At 37.3% G+C, this 6,348-nt stretch overlaps 1 pseudogene; it reads right to left on the reverse strand.

Moving 5' to 3' along the window:
* Positions 1–2,874: 2,874 nt before the first annotated feature.
* Positions 2,875–4,899, reverse strand: LOC101013824 (annotated as a pseudogene).
* Between the last annotated feature and the right edge of the window lie 1,449 nt (positions 4,900–6,348).

A 6,348-nucleotide genomic window follows, 5' to 3' on the forward strand; every position in this document is an offset into this window, starting at 1 on the left:
GCACTGGGATTACAGGCATGAACCACTATGCCCAGCCTCACAGAACACTTTAGAATATTTTCATCATGTCAAAAAGAAACTCGGTACTCTTTAGTTATCACCCTTGTATTCCCCCATCTACCCCAACCCTAAGCTAGAACTAATCTACTTTATGTGTCTGTAGATTTCCCTGTACTAGATTTTCATAGGAATAAAATTGTATAATATGTGGACTTTGTGAGGGGAATCTTTTGCTTAGCATAATGTTTACAAGGTTCACCTAAGATGTAACATGTATCAGTGCTTCCTTCCTTTTTATGGCTGAATAATATTCTAGTGTATATAGTTGGTGGACATTTGGGTTGGTTCTACCTTTTGGCTATTGTGAATAATACCACTCTTTATATTTCTGTACACAGTTTTGTGTGCACGTGTGTTCTCATTTCTCTTGGCTAAATACTTTGGAGTGAAATTACTGGGTCATATAACAACTTTATGTTTGAGGAGCTGCTAGATTGTTTTCCAAAGTGTCTTCACCATTTTACATCCCCACTAGCACTGTGTAAGATTTCCCATTTCTCAACATCCTTGCAAGCACTTGGTATCATATGACATTTTGATTGAGCCATCCGAGTAGACATGAAGTGGTATCTCATGGTGGTTTTGACTTTTATTTCCTTGAGGACTGATGTGAGCATCTCTTCATGTGCTTATTGGTTATTTGTATATCTTCTCTGAAAAAAAAGTCTAGTCAGATCCTTTGCCCATTGTTCAGCTAGACTGTTTGCTTTTGAGATGGTAAGAGTTTAAAGAATATATTCTAGAGATAAGTCTCTTAGACATATGATTTGCAAATATTTTCTTCCATTGTGTCATGTCCTTTGAAGCACATGGTTTAAAATTTTGTGGAAAGTTACTTTACTTCCTTTTGTTGCTCATGCTTTGGATGCCGTATGTAAAAATCCATTGCCAAACCCAAGGTCATGAAGACATACAATTTACTCCTGTGTTTTCTCCTAAGAGTTTTATAGTTTTAGCTCCTACATTTAAGTGTTTGATCCATTTTGAGTTGATATTGTATATGGTGTGAAGGAAGATAATTTTTGTGTATGTGAATATCCAAGTTAATTTTTGTGTATGTGAATATCCATTTGTCCCAGCACTATGTGTTGAAAAGTCTATTCTTTCCTCTTTGAATGATCTTGGCACTCTTGTTGAAATCAGTTGACTATAGATGTATGGTTTTATTTCTGGACTCTCAGTTCTATTCCTTTGATTTATGTCTATCTTTATGCCAGTACCACAATACCTTGATTACCATTCTTTTGTAGAAAGTTTTGCCTGTAATCCTAGCACTTTGGGAGGCTGAGGTGGGAGGATTCCAAGGTCAAGAGATCGAGACCATCCTGGCTAAGATGGTAAAACTCTGTTTCTACTAAAAACACAAAAATTGGCCAGGCGCAGTGGCTCATGCCTGTAATCCCAGCACTTTGGGAGGCCCAGGAGGGTGAATCACCTGAGGTTGGGAGTTCGAGACCAGCCTGACCAACATGGAGAAACCTTGTCCCTACTAAAAATACAAAATTAGCCGGGTGTGATGGTGCATGCCTGTAATCCCAGCTACTCGGGGGGCTGAGGCAGGTGAATCACTTGAACTGGGGAGGTGGAGGTTGTGGTGAGCCAAGTTTGTGCCATTGCACTACAGCCTGGGCAACAAGAGCAAAACTCTGTCTTAAAAAACAAACAACCAAACAAAAAACAAAACAAAACGCACAAAAATTAGCTGGGCATGGTGGTGCACACCTGTAGTTGCAGCTACTTGGGAGGCTGAGGCAGGAGAATCGCTTGAACCCGGGAGGCGGAGGTTGCAGTGAGCTGAGATCGCACCACTGCACTCAAGTTTGGCGACAGAGCAAGACTCTGTCTCAAAAAAAAAAAAAAAAGAAAAAGAAAAAAGTTTTGAAATCAGAAAGTATGAATCCTTTGTTTTTTTCATTTTCAGGATTATTTAGCTATTCTTGGTTCCTCAAGTTCTATATGAATTTGATAATCAGCTAATTAATCTCCACAAAGAATTCAGTTGGTATTCTGGTAGTGATTACATTGAATCTCTGAATCAGTTTAGGGAGTATTGGTATCATGTTGTCTTCTGATGCATGGAGATGTGATGTTTTTCCACTTATTTAATGTCAGTAATGTTTTGTAGTCTTCAAAGTTTGGAACTTCTTTTGTTAAATTTATTTCTAAGTATTTTATTCTTATTGATGTCATTTTGAATGGAAATTGTTTTCTTAATTTCATTTTTAGATTGCTCATTTGCAAATGTACAAAATACAATTGTACAACTGATTTTTGTATATTGATCTTGTATCTTGCAACCTTGCTAAACTTGTTTATTATGGTATTTTTTAATGGATTCTTTAAGATTTTCTATTTATAACATCAGATAATGTCATCTGTGAGCAGAGATAGTTTTACTTCTTCCTTTCCTATCTGGGTGCCTTTTCTTTTTCTTTCCTAATTGGCCTCACTAGAACCTCTGGTACAGTGTTGAATAGACGTAGTAAGAGCAGACATTCTTGTCTTGTTCCTGCTCTTAGAAAGGAAAACATCCAGTTTTTCATCAGTGAGCATGATGTTAACTATTGGTTTTTCAGAAGCCCTTCATTATGTTGAAAAAATTCCCTTCTATTCCTAGTTTATTACTTTTTATTATGAATGGGCATCAGATATTGTCAAATCTTTTCTTTCATTTATTGGAATGATTAGGTAATTTTGTTTCTTATTGTATTGATATAATGTATTAAATTAATTTTCAGATGTTGAATCAACCTTGCATTCCTGGGATAAATTCCACATAGTAATGGAATAAAATCTTTTTAATATGCTGCTGGATCTGATTTATTAGTATTTTGCTGGGACATTTTACATCTATATTTATAAGATATATTAGTCTGTAGTTTTCTTGTCATTTTTTTCCACCTGGTTTTGGTATCAGGTTAATACTGGCCTCATAAAATAATTTGGGAAGTGCTCTCTCCTACTTTGTGGAAGAATTTGTGAAAAATTAGTATAAATTCTTCTTTAAGTATTTGGCGGAATTCACTAGTGAAGCCATATGGGTTTGGGCTTTTCTTTGTGGATAGGGTTTTTTTTTTTTTTTTGACTTTACTAAACATTAAAGCACACATGAATGTTTTCTGTGGAGGAGGACTAAAGGACATCAGGGGAGAAGAAAGGGATACTTGGGAAGAGAATCACACAACAAGGACCTTTCTTCACAAAAAGGGCTCAATATTGATTTCCAGGGAGGAACAGGGAATGGTCAGCTCAAATTTGGTGATAACATCAGGATGAAGGACTCCAAGCTTCCTGATGTTTTGACTCCTGGCAAAGACCTCTGTGCTTTGCCCAGGGAAGAAAGCAGTCCCTTTTGATGATTTGATCACATATCCCCCTTTATTTTCAATAGGAGGTACATTGTGCAGCTGTGTAATTCTGTCCAGATGCATATGGATTACCTTAAACCCAGAATTTTTGTTGTAATAAACAGCAAAGAGATGCCTGTAGTTTTTTGTACCTACGTCTCTGCTAGAATCTTTTATTACAGTGTTAGAGATTTCAAATAGTTTCAGAGGAAGGAGCATCTTCTGATTCATTTCTGTGGTCTTCAGAGCACCAAGAAGAGGGGTAATGAATGCCACCTGTAATTGAGCTGCTTTAGTTTTACTTATCTGGACTGCTTTTGTTGCAGAGATATCCAAGCCGAGTTTATCAGAAATATCCTCTTGGAGCAGAGAGCAAAGGTGAGTGCTTCAATGAATCCATGTTTACCATGGATTCAGCTACCATGTCATGTCTGATACATTTTTTGAGCTTATGAAGTGGAAATTGATTAGCTGTGGTGTTTATGGGAGAGTCATCTGAATATTGTATATCCACAAGCAATAGCTGCATCTGCTATAATATCACATGCATGGATAATGTCAGCTGTGGTCAAAGGGGTTTTGTTCTCAATGTGATTCCCATTGCCTATGACTTTGGACTTCAAATACATCTTGGTCAGAAGCTAGGCAAGATTTTCTGGAGTTTCTCTGATTTCATTTTTTTTTGTTAACGAGACCAGCTTTCACTATATCTTTTTGAACGATTTTTAATTAAAAATATTTTTATAGAGATGGGATCTCACTATGTTGCCCAGGCTGGTCTTGAACCCCTGGTGATTCTCCCACCTCAGCTTCCCAAAGTGCTGGAATTACAGGTGTGAGCTACCAAGCCCAGCCTCACTATCTCCTTTTGGTAAGCTAGTTCTGGAAAAGTATATGCTTTTCCATTAGGAAAACTACCTCAGTTGCTTCTATCATAAATTGGTTCTCAATATAGTCACTGAAAATGGTGTCCAGATAATATCAAGAACTCTTTTTGCCTTAGTAAAGTCACTTCCTGTGCATTTGATAAATACCTTTCTAGTATTTAATTTTGGAGTCGTCCTCATTGGTGATGGAAGGCATTGAAAGGATGACACCCTTGCTATCATAGATAACTGGGTACAGGGGTTTATTTCCAGTGACATGTTAATAGTGTTTAAGGTGGTTGTCAGTCTTGTACATGTTCATTGGCTCACAGATTGTATACTCCTTGGCCTTATTTAGGGCTTGAACTTGATATCTAAAGGACACTTTGCACAGTACAAGTATATGGGTGACAAAGTGTCCAAATCATGGGTTCCAGTAGCAACCAATGCTCTTTTCCAGCAAATATCCTGATGTCATTTCTCCTGATGTTCAAGGAAGCTGTCATATTGATCTTTAGTAAGATTTAGATTTTGGAGAACTGCTACTGTAAAGGGCATACCTTAACTATCTTTTCTGTGATAATCAATTTCTGGATTTTTCTATTAGGCATTACCTGTTTATATGCCAGAGACTTTTTCCTTTCTTTGAAGACCTGAAGCCCTCAAATCAATCCTTCCAGACACATGAGATCATATCAAAATTGACAGAGATGTCGATTTTGCAAAAAACATTAGAGGGCCCTTCAGCATTTACATTGTCTTGTTCATTACTTACTTCCTTCTCAGAAGTAATGTCATCAACTTCCAGACCAAATTGAAAACATAGTTCATCAATTCTTCATCAGTGTAGGCCTGGCCCAGGGCTTGGAAGAACAGAAGGTGCTTCTTTGTGGGTAGTTTTTTGATTACTGGTTCAATCTCTTTACTTACTACAAGTCTATTTATATAATCTATTTCTTCTTGAGTCAGTTTCGGTAGTTTGTATCTTTTAAAATATCTGTCCATTTCATTTAATTTATCTGATTTGTTGGCATACATTGTTCACAGTATTCCTTTATAGTCTTTTTTCTGTCAGGTCATTAGCAATGTCTCTGTTTTTGTTGTTATTGAGTCTTTTCTTTTTCTCTTGGCCAATCTAGCTTAAGTTTGCCGTTTTTGTTGATCTTTTCAAGGAATTGGCTTTTGGTTTCATTGATTTTCTCTGTTGTTTTCAGTTCTCTGTTTCATTAACTTCTGCTCTAATCTTTATTTCCTTCAATCTGCCTGCTTAAGGCTTGCTTTGCTCTTCTTTTTCCAGTATCTTACATTGGAAAGTTAGGTTATTGATTTGGGATCTTCTTTTTTTTTTTTTTTTCTTAATTTAGGCACAGACTTGCCTTTGTTACAGAATTGCCTTAGATTTTCTTGAATAGATGTTTTTTCATTTGCTGTTTGCTATCAGGCCCACTTCCAGAGGCTTCAAATTCTGTGTGTGTATAAAATTTCAGTAGTTTCACTAAGGAACAGGTCAACTGAGCTCCTCGTGTGGTCATGCCAGAAGTTGATCTCATGCTCCCTTTTTGTTAGAGGACTTTAGGGGAGATAGAGTGTTGACTTTGTGGACACTACCAGAGGTAGGACAGAGTCAAAGGAGAGTGTGCTTGAAGGAAGGTAGGCAGCAGATGTGAAGACCTGGGACACTGGACATGAAGGAGGGGTAAACATTTTCAGTGCAAATCTGAAGGTAGAACTTGGAATAATGGATGTAGGTTTAAGCTAAATATCAGGATGAACTTTTTGAAAACTGGAATTCTGTCAGTGAATGAAGCTGTCCCCTGTGTTTGGGCACCTGTACACTCTCAGAGATCATCCACATTGTCAAGGACACCATGGAAAAGATTTCCTCACTGTTGGGATGATGGATGATGTGACCTCATTTCCTTGCAAGCAAAAGTTTCAGAGATTATTGCATGACAGGGTCTCACAGATGACTTTGGGGCCAAGGGTTTGCATTTAGCAAGGATCACAGCACACCATGTTTTAGGAGAAAGAGCAAATCTCTTTCTAATAAGTATAAAACACATCGCCAGATATAT

The sequence above is a fragment of the Papio anubis genome, chromosome 11, assembly GCF_008728515.1.
Source record: "Papio anubis isolate 15944 chromosome 11, Panubis1.0, whole genome shotgun sequence".
Lineage (NCBI taxonomy): Eukaryota > Metazoa > Chordata > Mammalia > Primates > Cercopithecidae > Papio > Papio anubis.